Source organism: Emys orbicularis, chromosome 2 (genome assembly GCF_028017835.1).
Source record: "Emys orbicularis isolate rEmyOrb1 chromosome 2, rEmyOrb1.hap1, whole genome shotgun sequence".
Lineage (NCBI taxonomy): Eukaryota > Metazoa > Chordata > Testudines > Emydidae > Emys > Emys orbicularis.
This window is the reverse complement of record NC_088684.1, coordinates 261,193,622-261,214,451: the sequence shown is the minus strand read 5'-3', so window position 1 is coordinate 261,214,451 and position 20,830 is coordinate 261,193,622. Positions and strand designations below refer to the sequence as shown.

The following is a 20,830-nucleotide window of genomic DNA, read 5'->3' as shown; positions in this document are numbered from 1 at the left end:
TGTTTTTGAAGTTTTTTTGTTGAAGGATGGCCACTTTAAAGTCTTTTATTGAGTGTCCGGGGAGGTTGAAGTGCTCTCCTACTGGTTTTTGAATGTTACAATTCTTGATGTCTGATTTCTGTCCATTTATTCTTTTGCATAGAGACTGTCCGGTTTGGCCAATGTACATGGCCGAGGGGCATTGCTGGCACATGATGGCATGTATCACATTGGTAGATGTGCAGGTGAATGAGCCCTGATGGTGTGGCTGATGTGGTTAGGTTCTATGATGGTGTCCCCTGAATAGAGATGCGGACAGAGTTGGCAGTGGAGTTTGTTGCAGGGATTGGTTCCTGAATAAAGACTGGGAGTGGCTAGTGTGGCTCTCTGAGGTGTGATTACACTGCTCTACAGCCAAAATGCTTCTGAAATAAATGTAGTCAAACTTTACTAATTCTGGGTCACTGAGAACGAAAATAATGCTTAAAATTGTTGATTGGCTCTAGTTTTCAAGATATGCTATTGGGTCAGTATATACGACCCTTGACTTGGGAATGGCGGAGGATAAGTGAGTTATAAAGGGAAGGGATCTCAATTTAAACCAGAAATGACTAAAATACATCTTTGACTGGATCTATGAATAAATCTATGACTGGGTTTGGACAGTACTTGCTTTTTAGGCAAAACAATGAATGATGCAATCTGAAGCTGGTATTGCGTCATACATGATATGAATTGCATCATGTTATTCCTAGAAGTTATGGATGATGCAATCATAACGAAGCTTACATCACTCTGCTGAACAAATTGCCCTATATCAGCTCTAGAAATCATACAGTGTCGTGTTCTCTTATTTGTCAGTGTTTGATTTTGCAAAGGGGCACATTTCTGTTTAGCCAAAGTGAGCAGAGATGCCTCGTACTTGTGTGAACAGTGCAGATAACTTCTGCTATGTTTGTGGTGAAGTGACTTTTGCATCACAAAAGCGCAGTATAACCACTATGGTTAAGAAAGCCTATCACCTTTATTTTGGCTGCAAAATTGGAGATCAGGACAAGAGGTGGGCCCCACACATATGTTGCAACACTTGTGCAACAAATCTTCGCCAGTGGTTGAACAGGAAAAGGAAATCTATGCCTTTTGCAGTGCCAATGATTTGGAGAGAGCCAACAGATCATACCAGCAATTGTTACTTCTGCATGGTGCCTCCAGTTGGGAAAGGTGTGTCAAAGTAGAAAAAGTGGACTGTGCATTATCCGAACATTCCATCAGCTATACGCCCAGTAACCCATGGAGAAGGACTGCCGGTTCCTGATGCACCAGAATCATTCTCACTTGAGTCAGATGAGGAAGAGGAAGAGGATGAAACTTCTGGTCCTGAACCATCAGTGTCACAGGACCCACATTTTCTCCCATCCTCCTCCTCTGAACCACACCTCATAACACAAGGTGAACTGAATGACCTTGTCAGGGATTTGGAACTACCCAAGAGTAAGGCAGAGCTGTTGGGCTCCAGACTACAGCAGTGGAATCTCCTGGCAGGTGAGGTTAGGGTTTCCATGTTCCGTGACCGTCAAAAGGATTTTGTCCCATTCTTCTTCATGGATGGTGATCTTGTAGCCTGCAACAACATTGATGGTGTGATGGCAGCCCTCAACATCGTTCACGATCCAGATGAGTGGAGACTGTTCATTGATTCATCGAAGACGAGTCTTAAAGCTGTTTTACTGCATAATGGCAATGTTTTGCCATCAATTCCAGTTGGTCATGCAGTCCATATGAAGGAAACCTATGACAACATGAAACAACTTTTGAGGTGCATAAACTATGACCAACATCAGTGGCAGCTTTGTGGCGATTTGAAGGTTGTTGCTCTCTTGCTTGGTCTGCAGACTGGATACACAAAGTACTGCTGTTTTCTCTGCGAATGGGATAGTCGTGCAAGAGATTCCCACTACATCAAGAAAGATTGGCCACTCCGACAGTCATTGGAGCCTGGGAGGAAAAGTGTTCAGCATCCACCACTTGTTGAATCAAGGAAGATTTTGTTACCACCCTTACACATCAAGCTGGGTCTGATGAAGAACTTTGTCAAGGCCATTGACAAAACACAAGCAGCTTTCAAGTACCTCCGTGGAAAATTTCCAAGGTTAAGTGAAGCTAAGATAAAGGAAGGTGTCTTTGTTGGTCCTCAGATTCGTGAACTTCTTCGAGATGATGCATTTGACCATGCACTGCGTGGCAAGGAAAAGACGGCATGGAAAGCCTTCCAGTTAGTGGCAATACATTTTCTCGGAAACAACAAGGCAGACAACTACAGGTTGTTGGTGGAAAACCTCCTCAAGGCATACAAAAGCCTTGGTTGCAACATGTCACTAAAGATACACTCTCATCTAGGTTTTTGTCCACCGAACTGCGGAGCAGTGAGCGACGAGCATGGCGAGCGATTTCACCAGGACATTGCATCAATGGAGAAACGCTATCAGGGCAAATGGAGCCCATCAATGCTTGCAGACTATTGCTGGACAGTGACAAGAGATGCTCCATTTAATGAATACAAGAGACAAGCCAAGAAGCGCCGAGTAGACACTGAATAGGACTAAACTATGTACAGAATAGTTTTTTGCCTTTTGTTTCATAATAAATTTTATTTATATAACCCTTTGGCTGATTTTTAAAGTGTTACATAAACAGGACAGGTGAAATATTATCATGTAAAGCAACCATAAACACATGAAAAGACCTAGGTTTACAATTTATGATTAAAACTCTACTATCTACACAATATACATAGACATAAAATGTAAAAACTTAAATATCTTAGAAACAGTAGCCAATCAGTTGTTTTAATTGTCATATTTGAATTCAGCACATCAAAATACATAATAAATAGCACATTTTATCTCTGAAGCAGACTACTTCTCAAAAATTGTAGACCAGTGTTATCAGGTGGGTTTGAATCTGCTGTGGGCATTGTGCTAGTCACTCCTTTTTAGGGGGGGCTGGGAAGGAATTTTTCCCCTCACCACCATATTGGCTTTGGTGGAGCGGGGTTTTTTTGCCTTTCCCACAGCCAGTGTTAGGGAACAGCTATTATGGTGAGCACAAAAGGTGCTGTAGGCTATATGTCACAACTTATTTGGTAAGTGTGGGGCAGATGGTTGGCTATTTAAGGGTGTATTCTTCTCTTGCTACACTAAAATTTACTTGCAAATCTCTCAGTACCAAAAATTGGAGTAATGTGGCAAAAGCCCAGAAAGCACAATTGAGAAGATATCTTCTAATGTTCTCCTTAGACACTGATGTCTAATACTTGATGTCCAGTGCAAGTACTCCATAGGGAAGGCATCCAGTGACCAGATAAATGGCCTGGTAAAGGACTTAAAAAGGAGGTGCTGGTTAAAGGAATGGAACGGTGTGGGTTTGGGGCTCCTATGGTTGGAATGGCAGGGAGCCAACCCCCCTTTCTTATAGCCCATCTAATCCCTCCTACAGGGGGTAGTGGGGGGGATGGTAAGGTTCTGGCAATGGATTTGCTAGAGTGACCTGGATTGAAAAAGAGGGGGAAAGTGTAATTGCCAGGGAAGTGGTGGAAGCCCCCTGCCCTGGCAATTACAAAACAAACAGGGTTTACCTGCATTGTACACTTTTATCTGCCGGGTAGTCTCAGACATCTAATAATAAAGATGCGGCCTGATTAAATCTGTATCAGGTGTCTCCTGTCCTCCTTTCGGTTTAGCTGGACAATGACATCACTTAACTTATTTCTGATCACAACAGTGTATGTAAGATCAGAATCAGGCCCAAGGGGTTCTCATGCACTAAGCAAATCACAAAATGTTGGCTCATGTCAGCCTCCAGTAACACAGTTATAGAATATTTAGCTGCTCCTAATATTTGCTTGCTTTGGATGATTGCCTAAATGGTGGAGGTGGTCCCAGTATATACAATAAGAATTCATATAGAAAGCTCTTTTTACTCAAGTTGTCATTAAAATATTACCAGTCAAAATTGCCACAGCCAGATTAATGAGGCATTAAAAATGAATAGTAAAAGGAAAATAAAAATTGTGATAATGGATACATAATTCTTTGACTCCACATAAACAAAATATGCATGTTTATTTGCTTATGATATTCAGTGATATATAATCTCCAGTTTCCATTGTCATTCAGTTCTTAACATCTTGATATATTTGTTTTCTAAATAATGTGTTTTCTTATTATTTGATTTTTATGCATCATTTGGAAATTGACTTATATAAAACTATTGATCAGGCTTTACTGCACTTTATTCTTGTGATGGTTGGCTATTTAAGGGTGTATTCTTCTCTTGCTACACTAAAATTTACTTGCAAATCTCTCAGTACCAAAAATTGGAGTAATGTGGCAAAAGCCCAGAAAGCACAATTGAGAAGATATCTTCTAATGTTCTCCTTTTGGGAAGCTCTTTATAAAAGAATGGGTGAAGCAATGGGAATAGTCACGGAAAATGTTGGTGTCAGTATTTATAGTAATACGTATATGGAAGACTTAGCATTTTTTTCTGGTGTGATTAAAGTTTGATCCATGGACAAAACTGGGACCTATGGAAGTTCTGCCACATTACATATGGATGCACTTACTTGTAAAGAGGAAAGTTCTGTGGAAGTTACATCTTGATTTAAGTAGCTTAGAGAGCTGCAGTTTGCTTACTTTTATTATGGTGCTTTGGCAGCAGCACCATAGTTAAGCTTGTACTACAGAGTTCAGTTTGACAGAAGCTTTAAACCTTTATTTTGTAAAAACTTCTTTGAAATGGGTAAACCCAAAACATAGAATATAAACTTTGAGTCCTATTTGAACTTTTCGTGGTGGTTTGATGAAGATGAATTGATTCAGAAAGAATAACAACATTTCTAAAGTCAATCCTTCTGCAGTTTTTCACTGGATTGTCTCATTTTTCTTCATGCCCCTTCTGCAAGAAATCTAAAACACTCTGGGATGAGTCCTTTGTCCACTTTGTTGCTTGTCATGTGCAGATTCCCACAATATCAGTTATACATTGGTAGTATTTGTCTGTAGTGATTTTATAACTTTTTAGCCATAACAGAAAAATGTGTGTGTCAAGCTGAACCCATTGAGTTTGATGACAAATCTGATTTGCCATGAATGCCGTTACTCACTTCCAGAGGGAGGGGGAAAGTGGGGGAGACACTGACTTCTTCCCGATCAGCTGCCCCTCTAGTCTACAGGATTGTTCCCTGAATTGGAAAAGAGGAGACAAGAACTTAAAATCTCACCTCTTTTAACTGCTGTTGAAATTCTCATGCAACTCACTACCCTTATTATGAACTAAAGCCAGGAACCCCAACCTAGGAGACAGTTAGGGAAAAGCTTCTGATAACTCTCTCCCACACCCATTTTTTAATAAACTTGCAGAGGACTTGTATAAGGTCACTGCAGGCTCAGAACCCAGGTCTCTAATATGACAAGCCCTCATCTTATCCACTGCATCACACTCTTATAGAGTGTCTAAACCAGTTTTGGTTATTTTATTTCTTACCACTATAGACCACATTCCTCTTCCAGAGCTGGGGATAGAATGCAGGATTCATGATTAGCAGTGTAATGGATTGCTAAACTGTATGATACTGTTCACCCACTAGGTGACATTGTGTATAAAATACTTTATTTAAAGCTAACCTTAGCCAGATCTGGCAGAGTATTAAAGGATCTTATGGTGAACACACCTGGTCTGTATAACCAAACTCTGTAGCCATTCCATATCTGGTACAGGAACATGGCATGGTGTTAAAAGTAAACTAAGAACAGAAACAGAAGGAGAACAGCAACAAAGGTTGTAAACAGAAGGAACAAAGCAACAAAGATTGCAGGATATCGTCAACATGCCACCCTTCAATGCTCCAGACCACTTCATCTTTTACATTGCAACCAAGCTCCACAAAGAAACTGGAGCTATACAGGTATCTTCTTTAATTTATGCTTTGGAGAAGCAGGCGGAGCATCTCTGTAAATCCTTTGACTTTACTGAAGACTGTCACAAAGATGATTACGAAAGGGTTTTGGCTATGTTTGATGCATACTTTATACCTTAGAGAAATGTGGTTTATGAAAGAACGTGCTTCTATGAGAGAAATCAAGAACTAGGGAAAATGTTGATGTTTTATAAGAGCTCTGCATACGTTGGCTGAAAATTGTGATTTTGGGAATGCAAAACATGAAAATATCAGAGACAGGCTGGTTATTGGGTTAACAGATTAAAAAAAACTTTCACAGCCGCTACAATTGAAGAGAGATTTAACTCTTGCCACAGCTATACAGGGAGCAAAGCAGTCTGAGCTGGTGAGACGCAAAACCTAGAGCAACTTGACAAATCTGAAAAAATTGAAACTATCTTAGAAACTGTAAACAGGCAATTGAATGTTGTCATTATCATAAAACCCCTGAGGGAAGGAGAGAGGACCCCAGACCAACTGCCTTCGCAGCTGCAGCGTGGCAGCCATGATGGGCATTAGGGTTGCCAAACCTCCTGGTTTCACCGGGAGTCTCCCAGAATCAGGCCCTATCTCCTGGAGGCTACTGGGGAAGCCAAACCGGGAGATTTTAAGCGCTAAAAGTCCAGAGCTGCAGTGGGGCTAAGGAAGGCTTTCTTCCTGTCCTGGTCTGGAAGCAGCCGGCATGGGAGCTACAGGGGCGGTGCCTGTGGGCAGGGGCAGGGTGTGGAGACTCACTAGCCTCCCTGCCTAGGAGACACTGCCAGAGGGATGTGCCGGTTGCTTTCGGGAGCCGCCCGAGGTAAGTGCCACCTGGTTGAGCCTGCACCTGCCCCAGCCCAGAGCCCACACTCTGCACCCAAACTCCCTCCCAGAGCCTGCACCGCTCACCTCCCTCTGCATCCCAGCCTGGTGAAAGTGAGTGAGGGTGGGGGAAAGTGAGAGACGGAGGGAAGAGGGATGGAATGAGCAAGGGGTGGGGCCTTGGAGAAGGGGTGGGGCAAGGATGTATGTGTTTGTGAGATTAGATAGTTGGCCACCCTAATGGGCGTAGGGAGAAAGGTGAAAGAACTGGAAGGAATATTTTATTATATTGGACTTTTGAAAGGAGATCCAGTACAAATGACTTTAAGAGACAATTCTGAATCATATAGTGTACATACAACTTGCAGGATTCTTATCCTATTATTTCTTAAAGTAGAAATTTAGCTAAAGAGAATGGAGCAGATTGGCATAATCAAGAAAATCACTGAGCCAACAGCATGGTAGGGAAAGAAAAAATGGAAAAATACAGATCTGTGTGGATCTTAAAAGTCTTGACTGAAATATACCGTGTGGTCTGTTTGTTTGGGGGACTGTGTGCTGACTGTGTGCTGAGCCTAGTAGCCTGCTAGGCAAGGCTGAAAGCTTCTTAACAAGGCTTTGATCCTAAGCCATTTAGCACCCATCAACCCTTAACCAGGGGGTGGGGCTACTTAAGAAGTCCAGGTCTTTAAAAAGCTCGCCCCAAGCGACCAGAGGAGCTAAGGAACAGGAGCGGCTAACAGGGGAGTTTTGCGAGGGAGTTCAGAGGGGGAGTGTAAAAGTGGGCCAGATACACTTAACATTCCTTAAACTTCTTTAAACTTAAAGCCCAAACCACCCCCTGATAAAAGCAAAGCATCAACAAAGGAACCTGCCTGCATTCTTTTTTACTTCTGCAGCTTAAGTCCAGCAACAGAGTGGGGGCTATCTAGTTTATTGCACCCAATGCAGCATGTATGATTACCTGCCCTATGGGCAGGTGGCATATGTGTGCATTCGGTGCAAGGAGCTCCTGGCCCTCAGAGACCGTGTATGGGCTTTGGAGACCAGAGTGGCTGATCTAAGGGAGACAGACAGGTACATAGATGAGACTTTCTGGGACACAGTAGAACAGCCCCACCCCTGGTCTGACAGCCTCTGTGCTGTTGAGAAGGATGAAAGTCTCAGGGAAGGAGAACATCCAACTGGAGCAGAGGAAAAAGATCCCATAGTGGGGACCCTCCTTCCAGATGATGATGTGGTATCCTCTCACACTGAGGATACCTCTTCAGGGGAGGGAACTCCAGTTATTAGGAAGAGACAGGTATTAGTAATGGGCGATTCGATCATTAGAAACATAGATAGCTGGGTTTGCGATGACCGGGAGAACCACATGGTGACATGCCTCTCTGGTGTGATGTTGTGGATCTCTCAAGACATCTAGATAGACTTATGTGTAGTGCTGGGAAAGAGCCAGTGGTCGTGGTACATGTAGGTACCAATGACATAGGGAAGGATGAGAAAGATGTCCTGGAGGCCAAATTAAAGCTGCTAGGTAAGAGATTGATGTCCAGGACCTCTATGGTAGCATTCTCTGAAATGCTTCCAGTTCCATGCGCAGGGCCAGTTAGACAAGCAGCACTGCAAGGTCTCAATGCGTGGATGAGACGATGGTGCAGGGAGGAGGGGTTTAGATTTATTAGTAACTGAGGAAACTTTTGGGAAAGGGGGAGCCTATACAGGAAGGATGGGCTCCACCTAAACCAAAATGGAACCAGATTGTTGGCACTTAAAATTAAAAAGGTCATTGAGCAGTTTTTAAACTAAGGGCTGGGAGAAAGCCTACAGGTGCGGAGGAGCATATGGTTCCGACAGAGACATCCCTTAGGGGAGGATCTATTAATGGAGAGTCTCTATGTCCTAGTAAGGAGGAGAGGATGGAAGATGATAAAATACAGGTAGGATCTGATGAGAAACAGTCAAATGAAAAAAAGTCCCATTCAATTACATTATGTAATGGCAGACAGCTGAAAAGTGACAATATTTTAAAGTGCTTATATACCAATGCTAGAAATCTAAATAATAAGATGGGTGAACTAGAGTGCCTCGTATTAAATGAGGATATTGATATAATAGGTATCACAGAAACTTGGTGGAATTAAAATAATCAATGGGACACAGTAATACCTGGGTACAAAATATATCGGAAGGACAGAACAGGTCATGCTGGTAGGGGAAGGGCACTATATGTGAAAGAAATCATAGAATCAAATGAAGTAAAAATCTTAAATGAACCAAACTATGTCATAGAATCTCTATGGATAGTAATTCCATGCTTGAATATTAAGAATATGGCAGTAGGGATATATTACCGACCACCTGACCAGGATGGTGATAGTGACTGTGAAATGCTCAGGAAGATTAGAGAGGTTATAAAAATAAAAACCTCAATAATAATGGGGGGTTTTGTTTCAACTATCGTCATATTGACTAGGTACATATCACCTCAGAATGGGATGCAGAGATAAAGGTTCTTGACACCTTAAATGACTGCTTCTTGGAGCAGCTAGTTCTGGAACCCACAAGAGGAGAGGCAGTTCTTGATTTAGTTCTAAGTGGAGCACAGGATCTGGTCCAAGAGATGAATATAGCTGTATTGCTTGATAATAGTGGCCTTAATTAAATTTAACATCCCTGTGGCGGGGGAAACACCACAGCAGCACTGTAGCATTTAATTTCAGAAAGGGGGACTACACAAAAATGAGGAAGTTAGTTAAACAGAAATTAAATGGTACAGTGCTAAAAGTGAAATCCCTGCAAGCTGCATGGAAACTTTTAAAGACACCATAATAGAGGCTCAACTTAAATGTATACCCCAAATTGAAAAACATACTAAGAGAACCAAAAAAGTGCCACCATGGCTAAACAACAAAGTAAAAGAAGCAGTGAGAGGCAAAAAGGCATCCTTTAAAAAGTGGAAATTAAATCCCAGTGAGGAAAATAGAAAGGAGCATAAACTCTGGCAAATGAAGTGTAAAAATATAATTAGGAAGGCCAAAAAAGAATTTGAAGTACAGGTAGCCAAAGACTCAAAAAATAATAGCAAAAAATGTTTTAAGCACATCAGAAGGAGGAAGCATTCTAAACAACCAATGGGGCCACTGGATGATTGAGATGCTAAAGGAGCACTCAAGGACAATAAGGACATTGTGGAGAAACTAAATGAATTCTTTGCATTGGCTGAGGGAGATTCCCAAACCTGCACCATTCTTTTTAGGGAACAAATCTGATGAACAGTCCCAGATTGAGGTGTCATTAGAGGAAGTTTTGGAACGAATTGATAAACTAAATAGTAATAAGTCACCAGGACCAGATGGTATTCACCCAAGAGTTCTGAAGGAACTCAAATGTGAAACTGCAGAACTACTAACTATAGTCTGTAACCTATCATGTAAATCAGCTTCTGTACCAGATGGCTGGAGGATGCCAATTTTTAAAAAGGGCTCCAGAGGTGATCCTGGCAATTACAGACTTGTGAGCCTGACTTCAGTACCGGGCAAACCAGTTGAAACTGTAGTAAAGAACAAAATTGTCAGATACATAGATGAACGTAATTTGTTGTGGAAGAGTCAACATGGTTTTTGTAAAGGGAAATCATGCCTCACCAATCTACTAGAATTTTTGAGGGGATGAACAAGCATGTGGACAAGGGGGATCCAGTGGATATAGTGTACGTAGATTTTCAGAAATCCTTTGACATATTCCTATATGATCTGGAAAAAGGGGTAAACAGTGATGTGGCAAGATCCTCTGGCAAGGAGTTCCACATATTGACTGTGCACTGTGTGAAAAAATACTTCCTTTTGTTTGTTTTAAATCTGCTGCCTATTAATTTCATTTGGTGACCCCTAGTTCTTGTGTTATGAGAGAGTAAATAACACTTCCTTATTTACTTTCTCCACACCAGTCATGATTTTATAGACCTCTATCATACCCCCCCTTAGTCGTCTGTTTTCCAAGCTGAAAAGTCCCAGTCTTATTAATCTCTCCTCTTTTGACAGCCATTCCATACCCACTGGCAGATTCTGGGAAATTCCTTAAGTAAAAGAAAGTGCTAAACAGACTACATTTATCTAACCCTTTGGAGATTTTGCTTTCCAAGATTACCTTTTGTGATTACCAATGCACCTGAGATTTTCCAAAGAAAGATGGCAGAACTGTTAACAAACACAAATGAAGTTGTAGTTTTCATGTACAATAGTCTTATATATGTATCACTGATGGAAGAACACAACAAAACCCTCAACAATGTCCTAAGCTTAATCAATCAGTCTGTACTGAAACCACTAGGAAAAATGCATTTTCCGCCTACCCCAAATTGCGTTTTTGGGACAGACAATAAACACAATTCTGAGGAGGTAAAAGCAGTTGGAGAATTGAATGCACCAACTAATGTACCAGAACTGAGAAGTATATTGGGAATGGTCATTTGGTTGATACCTATAAGACCTTTTTACAGTGGCAAAACCACTGAATGAACTGTTAAAGTCCAACACATCTTGGCTATGGGGACCAAATCAAAGTGCCTTCAAAAAGGTAAAAGAAATAATCTCAACATCTCCAGCTGTCAAGAACTAGAATGTGAACAATTCCACAATGGTCAATGCAGATGTAGCCAGCTATGGCTAGGTGGTGTATTGTTGCAACAACATTGCTCTGAGCGGAAGCCAGTTGCATTTTGCTCTTGCCTGCTCAGAGAAGCAGTAAAACATGTGATACAGCAGGGCCAGGGAGCAGTGGGAGAGTGGTCTTATTGTGTGCTGGGAAGTGGGTGGGCGCAAGCCTGGGGAGGAGCTACTGAACCCAGTACTCAACTAAAGTCGTGGGACAACGAGAAAACAAAACAGGAACAGGTGTGGGGGTCAAAGAGCCAAAACTAGGGAACCGGAAGGGGACACCGAGCAGAGAACCCTGGACAGTGCCCACTGCTCCTCAAAAGCGTCCAAGGAGCCAGCGGACGCCGCCCAGAGGAACTCTGCCCAGATGCATGAACAGATAAAGGAACAAAAACAGGCCCCACAGTCACAGAGCCCCACCTCCCAGCCAACCTCCTCTCCCTGGTGTTATAAATGGCCACTTTGGCCATGGCTAGGAGGAGGTTGATGAGGTGGTCCTGCAACTTCGTGGGGCCACAGATGGGGTGAGCATATATAAAAAGGTGTGGGGAAAAGTGCAGCCAGAACCTCAACAAGATGTTCTGGAGGAGCCAGAAGAGCAGCTGCAACCTGACGCACTGCAGATAGACATGTGCCAGGGTCTCCCGCACACCGCAAAAAGGGCAGGCTTCAGGGACAGAAGTGAACCACGCCAGGTACATGCCTGTGCTCACGGCTTCATGGAGAAGCTGCCAACTAATGTCCTCGGTGGGCCGTGGAACCAAGGTGGAGTACAGGCTGGCCCACCAGGGTCCCTCATCCTCTGCAGCTGGTAGAAGGTCCCTCCACTTGGTATCGGGGTGGGACACGAGGGTGGGGAAATGAAGAGTTTGGAGCACGAGCGTGTAGAGATGGTCCCATGGTGCGGTTCGGAAGCAAACCAGCTGCAAATTGCGCAGCCGGCTTGGAGTACAAAGGGGTGGGGGCCGAGAGTGCTCATGGGGCAGGGGCCCAATGAAGAGATCTGGAGGGGGACTAGTAGACGGGAGATATATAAACCCTAGGCTAATTAAGGCGTGGTTCTCTATAGACTATGAAAGGTCACTACAGGTTAATTGGAGTACCTGTAGTCAATTAAGGCCCTGTCTGGAACCTAATAAAAGCCCCCTGCTTCTGGCAGACAGAGTGGTGTGAGGAAGGAGAGAGGACTGGAGTTTGGAGGTGTGTTGTTGAGAATTGAAAGACCAGAGAACTGGAGGAAGGGAGACCCTGACCCAGCAGGGCAGGGAGACTCCCTCCCCCAGCGTCAAGGACTGAGGGTAACCCTACCCAAGTGGGAAGAGGGTAAGAAACCCGCAGGGGTTGAGAGGGGCTGGGGCTCAGAGTGAGGAGCAAACCCAGACCCCTTCTCCGCTTCCCTCCTCTACCACTTCCCCAGGCCACTAGCGGAGCCCTTGGCGCCCCAAGAGCAGGGGCAAGGGGTGGTATCCTAGCCCCCCCACCAAGAAAAGCGCGGGACCCACCATACCAACATCGGTCATTTTGCCACAAACAATATACACAGATTGAAAAGGAGTGCCTGGCAAGTGTATGGGGATGTGAGAACTTTGTAGACTGGATTCGTTTACACTGATAACAGACCATAAACTGCTAGTAACCCTTGTCAATAGAAAAGACCCGGATAAAGCACTGCTGAGATGCCAGTGTCTATTGCGAAGGTTAGTGTCATTTAACCCAATTGCTAAACATGTTCCTGGGAAAAATCTGGTAGTAGTAGGCACTCTGTCATAAAGCCCCGCATCATGCTCAACTAGCTGTGAGCTTGAAGATGATGTAAAGGCTATGTGGATGCTCTGGACATATACAGACCGGTGTTGGAAAAGAGACTACTCCAGCTACAAAAAGCAGTCTTGACAAACATACAACTTCATGAAGTTCTAAGTTACATTAGGGGCAGCTGACGCAAGTATCTAAGGATATGTTTACATAGCAGTTAAATTCCCACAACTGGCCTTGGTCATCTGACTTGGGCTTGCAGGGCTTGGCCTGCAGGGTTGTAAAATTGTGGGGTTGACATTCAGGCCTGGGCGGGACCCCGAGCTCTGGGACCCTGCAAGGAGGGAGGATCCCAGAGTCTGGGCTCCAGCCAAAGCCTGAAGTCTATACCTGCAGCCCGAGCCCTGTGAGCCCAAGGCAGCTGACACGGGCCAGTCATGGGTGTTTAATTGCTGTGTAGACCTACTCTGAGGGACACTAAGGAAGTGACAAGAGACTACTTTGCAGTGCATGGACATGAAGTGAGTCAAATGGCCTCATGATTAAAGGCAACTGCATCGTAATTGCAAATAAAATGAGAGGAGAAATCCTGAATCTCATTCATGAAGGACATCAAGGATTATCTAAATGCCATGAACAGGCCAACTAGTGAGTGTGGTGGCTGGGGATCAGCAAGGATATAAAGCATAAAGTATCTGCATGTCAACATTGCAGAATTAACAGGCCAACACAACACAAAGAACCTTAACTAACAACACCACCTCTCTATCAGACAGATCTTGGAAGAGACTCGCTGCAGATTTATGCAAATTCAGAGATCACCATTACCTAGTCGCTGTGGACTGTTTTTCCAGATATGTAGAAATAATGTACTTGAAAGACGTAACATGTTGCAGTGCTCACATTACTATTCCAGAACAAGTAGTGACCACAATTCACTGCAGCAGAATTTGTCATTCTGAACAAAATATTATTTTGAACATATTACTAGCTGTCCACATTACCCACAAGTGAACGGAGAGACTCAGAGTGCTGTACAGAGAGCCAAGAAAATCCTACATCAGGGAGATCCATTCCTTTCTCTTCTGAGTTACAGATCAACACCAACAGTGGTTACTGGATATAGTCCAACGCTGCTACTGATGGGAAGACGATGCAGAACTACTTTTCCAACTTTGCAAAAGAATCTATCTCCAAAGTGACCAGACGTGAAAAGAGTAGCCAAATCAGATAAAAAGGCTGAAAGAACTTACGAACACTTTTACAACAGGCATCACTCAGTTAGAGAACTTCCAGGCCTAGAGCCTGGTGACTGTTTGTGTCAAATTGGATGGAGAAAAGGGATGGACAACTCTAGCTGTAGTAAAGAAAAGGAATTCAGTGCTCAGAGTATATATAATTGAGACTGACAGTGGAGAGTTCAGCAGAAACCATTGACATCTACAGTTTGTTCTTCAGAAGCAACAATTGACAGAGCAAACTCTACAGATGGTGGATGCAGAACAAGAAGAAGACTCAAGGATTCTGGACTGATCCACAGCCTGTTGTTGCAACTAATGGACAGCCAGATGACCAAGTTGTTATGTGTTTGGGTTGTGTAAGTAGAAAACCAGTATGATTCAGAGACATTAAACAGATTGATACACACTAAACTTCAGAGACAGTGTGATAGTGTCAGTATTGTAAATGGTAGGAATGTAGAACTTGACGGGGAGATGTAATGGAATGCTAAACTATATTATACTGTCCAGCCCTAAGGTGGAATTGTGCATAAAACATTACAACCAGTGTTCTACAGTTAGTTGTGAAACCCACTTGGAAAGTGTCATGTTGTCCTCCAGTGGCTGGTCTACTAAGGTGCTAGTAATTAATTCTATAGCTCAAGTAGTTAGGGTCTAAACTGGGGATCTCAAGGTCAGTGGATTCACATGCTGATCTCTCTCTCTCTCTCTATATGGCTAGCATGGTTACATGTTATTCACACAGGGAGAAATACCTCTTTCAATAAGATTTGGTACATTAGAACTATCATAACGTGTAAATTATGGTGTCAATCACCAAAATACACATGCTTTATACTGTAGTCATTTCTCACATATTTTGCTTGTATAACCCATACCTCAGAGTGTGTGTTATATGTCCCCCTTTGTGCCCAATCTGCAGAGGATATGACCCTGTGACAGTTTTCAGCTTGGAAGCTTGGCTCCTTAGTAGAAGTTGTAAAGCCTCATTCTTTTAACTCTAAAGGTCATCAGTTTAATTCCCATTGTTGGTTAGCAACGGCGGCTGTCCCATTTGCAGAAGTCACACATTGGCATGTTTGTAGATTGAGAAGGATGCTTCATAGTGGCAGGGATGGGAGAACCAGCAGATGGGGGAGTGCAGACCTGCTGGGGTAATGCAGGCACATGAACCCAGCTGATGCAGCTGCTTCTGGCCATGACAAATTTCCAGAAACCCTTGAAAGGTTACGGAGTGTTTCGGGAAACAAGTGTTGACACAGACGCCTTCATGGAGGTTCCTTCCTGCTGATAGCTTATGATGTCATTTCTGAACATGGAGGGTTGCTTTTGTTGTGCTTACTTTCAGTAGCTTTAATTGAGGATAAAATGTTGCAGATAAAGAGTTTACTTAGGCACACCATGGACTCGCACATGGTTCAGGATAGCCGACAAAATCAGGAGTGGCTTCAGCAGTGCAGTTTCCCTCTGATTCCCAGGCAGGTGCAGTCCCCCTTCTCCCTGACTCTGGGGAGCCATCCACTAATGAGATACAGAGGTCACCTGTAGGGTTCTGATATGAAACAAGACCAACTCAAAAGGAATTAAAAGTTGTTCATATCTAATCAGTGTTTGGTACCCTCTGTGAGATTAGTTTGGTAGGGCTCAGTCCTAGATCCCATTTCACAAACTCATCAACATCACTGCACAAATTGTCAGTCTTTGCCAGAACTGAATGAGCATAGAGACTGAAATACCCCTATTGCCCTTAGAGGAAGCCCACCCTCATCAGCTTTGAAGCATGCTGGCAGGGAAGTTTGCGTGGAGGAGCTTGGTTGGCCACTGTCCTGTGTATATATAGAGGGCTTCATTCACTAGGGCCATCAAACCGATGCCTTTCACCAGCACTAAATCCACACGTGTTTTTTTTAAGCTGGAGTTTACATGCAACTGAGCTCAATAATGATTTGCATAAAATGTCAGACATGGACAAGTTTTGGATGCTATGAAAAAAAGCTTGTCTTAAATGACACCTTCCTTCTGCAGACAAGAAAAAGCTTATGGTTGCCATTTACTGGTGGGGTGTGGTTGCACAAAGCTCCAGTGTACAATTTATTTACTTCTAAAATTAGCACAATCCCCTGATCATCATTCACTTCATAACAGAGCCATGGCAGCACCTCAAAGCTTTATGAAGTGCCCTGTTTTGTAAATTGCTTTGATGTTGAAATAAAGTTTCCAAGAACTTAAGAGAACCTCTTTTGAATCTTGTCACAAAATAGAATTATAATGTTTGAGTAATATAAGAATTTAGGAATTGCCATTCTGGATCAGATCAGCGGTACATTTAGTCCAATATCCTGTCTCCAACAGTAGCCAGCACCAGATGCATCTTCAGAAGAAGTTGCAAGAACCCCACGTTACATGGATGTGGTATAATCTGCCCCCAAGAAGATCTCATTCCGTCTGAATATTGTGCACTGGAAACTTTCCTTTATGTGGGATGGGAAAAAACCCCCACATGAAACCTAGATCAGCTGGTGAGAATCAGCCTATTGCTGTCACCCAGTAATAACACTGGTCTACAATTTTTGAGAAGTCGTCTGCTTCAGAGATAAAATGTGCTATTTATTATGTATTTTGATGTGCTGAATTCAAATATGACAATTAAAACAACTGATTGGCTACTGTTTCTAAGATATTTAAGTTTTTACATTTTATGTCTATGTATATTGTGTAGATAGTAGAGTTTTAATCATAAATTGTAAACCTAGGTCTTTTCATGTGTTTATGGTTGCTTTACATGATAATATTTCACCTGTCCTGTTTATGTAACACTTTAAAAATCAGCCAAAGGGTTATATAAATAAAATTTATTATGAAACAAAAGGCAAAAAACTATTCTGTACATAGTTTAGTCCTATTCAGTTTTCAGAGTAGCAGCCGTGTTAGTCTGTATCCGCAAAAATAACAGGAGTACTTGTGGCACCTTAGAGACTAACAAATTTATTAGAGCATAAGCTTTCGTGGGCTACAACCCACTTCTTCGGATGCATCCGAAGAAGTGGGTTGTAGCCCACGAAAGCTTATGCTCTAATAAATTTGTTAGTCTCTAAGGTGCCACAAGTACTCCTGTTATTTTTCCTATTCAGTGTCTACTCGGCGCTTCTTGGCTTGTCTCTTGTATTCATTAAATGTAGCATCTCTTGTCACTGTCCAGCAATAGTCTGCAAGCATTGATGGGCTCCATTTGCCCTGATAGTGTTTCTCTATTGTTGCAATGTCCTGGTGAAATCGCTCGCCGTGCTCGTCGCTCACTGCTCCGCAGTTCGGTGGAAAAAAATCTAGATGAGAGTGCAAAAAATGTATCTTTAGTGACATGTTGCAACCAAGGCTTTTGTATGCCTTGAGGAGATTTTCCACCAACAACCTGTAGTTGTCTGCCTTGTTGTTTCCGAGAAAATGTATTGCCACTAACTGGAAGGCTTTCCATGCCGTCTTTTCCTTGCCACGCAGTGAATGGTCAAATGCATCATCTCGAAGAAGTTCACGAATCTGAGGACCAACAAAGACACCTTCCTTTATCTTAGCTTCACTTAACCTTGGAAATTTTCCACGGAGGTACTTGAAAGCTGCTTGTGTTTTGTCAGTGGCCTTGACAAAGTTCTTCATCAGACCCAGCTTGATGTGTAAGGGTGGTAACAAAATCTTCCTTGATTCAACAAGTGGTGGATGCTGAACACTTTTCCTACCAGGCTCCAATGACTGTCGGAGTGGCCAATCTTTCTTGATGTAGTGGGAATCTTTTGCACGACTATCCCATTCGCAGAGAAAACAGCAGTACTTTGTGTATCCAGTCTGCAGACCAAGCAAGAGAGCAACAACCTTCAAATCGCCACAAAGCTGCCACTGATGTTGGTCATAGTTTATGCACCTCAAAAGTTGTTTCATGTTGTCATAGGTTTCCTTCCTATGGACTGCATGACCAACTGGAATTGATGGCAAAACATTGCCATTATGCAGTAAAACAGCTTTAAGACTCGTCTTCGATGAATCAATGAACAGTCTCCACTCATCTGGATCGTGAACGATGTTGAGGGCTGCCATCACACCATCGATGTTGTTGCAGGCTACAAGATCACCTTCCATGAAGAAGAATGGGACAAGATCCTTTTGACGGTCACGGAACATGGAAACCCTAACCTCACCTGCCAGGAGATTCCACTGCTGTAGTCTGGAGCCCAACAGCTCTGCCTTACTCTTGGGTAGTTCCAAATCCCTGACAAGGTCATTCAGTTCACCTTGTGTTATGAGGTGTGGTTCAGAGGAGGAGGATGGGAGAAAATGTGGGTCCTGTGACACTGATGGTTCAGGACCAGAAGTTTCATCCTCTTCCTCTTCCTCGTCTGACTCAAGTGAGAATGATTCTGGTGCATCAGGAACTGGCAGTCCTCCTCTGTGGGGTACTGGGCGTATAGCTGATGGAATGTTTCGATAATGCACAGTCCACTTTTTCTTCTTTGACACACCTTTCCCAACTGGAGGCACCATGTAGAAGTAACAATTGCTGGTATGATCTGTTGGCTCTCTCCAAATCATTGGCACTGCAAAAGGCATAGATTTCCTTTTCCTGTTCAACCACTGGCGAAGATTTGTTGCACAAGTGTTGCAACATATGTGTGGGGCCCACCTCTTGTCCTGATCTCCAATTTTGCAGCCAAAATAAAGGTGATAGGCTTTCTTAACCATAGTGGTTATACTGCATTTTTGTGATGCAAAAGTCACTTCACCACAAACATAGCAGAAGTTATCTGCACTGTTCACACAAGTACGAGGCATCTCTGCTCACTTTGGCTAAACAGAAATGTGTCCCTTTTCAAAATCAAACACTGACAAATAAGAGAGCATGACACTGTATGATTTCTAGAGCTGATATAGGGCAATTTGTTCAGCAGAGTGATGTAAGCTTCGTTATGATTACATCATCCATGATTTCTAGGAATAACATGATGCAATTCATATCATGTATGATGCAATACCAGCTTCAGATTTCATCATTCATTGTTTTGCCTAAAAAGCAAGTACTGTCCAAACCCAGTCATAGATTTATTCATAGATCCAGTCAAAGATGTATTTTAGTCATTTCTGGTTTAAATTGAGATCCCTTCCCTTTATAACTCACTTATCCTCCGCCATTCCCAAGTCAAGGGTCGTATATACTGACCCAATAGCATATCTTGAAAACTAGAGCCAATCAACAATTTTAAGCATCATTTTCGTTCTCAGTGACCCAGAATTAGTAAAGTTTGACTACATTTATTTCAGAAGCATTTTGGCTGTAGAGCAGTGTAATCAGTGGTGCTTGGGTCCCTTGCCAGTGCAGTTACAATTTCTGCAGGCAAATTAAATTAATTCTATGCTAAGCAACTTAAAAACCCCCACATTGGCTTCCGAATTAGAAGCCCAGTGAAAGTGGAATGCTTTTCTCATAATATTCTGGCACTCTAGTTTCTGTGTAAACATCTCTAATGTTTGTGGTATCTGCAGGATTCCAGGCTTTTAAAAAATCCATGACTATAGAAGTTATTTGCCTTACAAAACAATGCATGCAGGAATAGGGCAGCACCATCACTGTACAACCCCAAAGACACATGTTTTTGTTTTTCATTTAAAGGGTTATAAATTATTGGCGGCATTTTAAGTCCAAGTGCTGGGGCCTCTATAAAGAATCCATTAAGGTCAGTATCAGGTGCCAACCTGTCATATTGACATGATCCGATGAGGGCAAAACAAACAGAATACTAAAATGCTCTTTCCCAGAGGAGGCAGTGGAATATGGATTGCTCTTTAAAACAGTTTAAAATTATATTGTTGGGAGTCAAGCAATATCATTTAAAAGCTTTCTAGAGAGTGATCTATTTCCAAACAACATAATTTGAAAACATTCATTTTGTTTTTCTCCCTTATCCAGGTTCACTATTGCTTAAGTGGTCTTTCTATCAGCTCTGCAGAAGGAGGAGGCAGAGTCATATGTATTAGTCACTTGATGATTTTTTGGCTTCCCCTGCTTAAAAGCTCCCCATATGAGTCTGCCGCTTGGTAGAATCAACAGTAGAAGACCTCCTGCTTCCCAAACTACAGAGCATAGACAAAAATCTACTGATCTACCAATCTGTCTCCCAAATGTTTCTTTTTTTGTACCTCCAAGCTGGAGTATTCACTGTCTCCAATTTGCTGGGGTTTAGTATGTTCTCTGCCTACATGGGAAACTTAGCATGCAACAGCCTCATTCCCCCTGACACTTGCTTTGATCTGGAAAAGCCCTCCAAGAAGAAGTCCAATGACAGCAGGTGCCTGCTGTGACTGTCTCTCTCACACCACTGGCAGCCAGGAGAGTTCTGTATTTATTTATTTTGCTTAGG

At 42.7% G+C, this 20,830-nt stretch overlaps 1 protein-coding gene across 3 annotated transcripts in view; it reads left to right on the top strand.

The window, feature by feature from the left end:
• LOC135874010 (LIM zinc-binding domain-containing Nebulette) overlaps positions 1-20,830 on the top strand; it is a 411,833-nt gene that overhangs the window by 150,005 nt on the left and 240,998 nt on the right. The window lies entirely within an intron of this gene.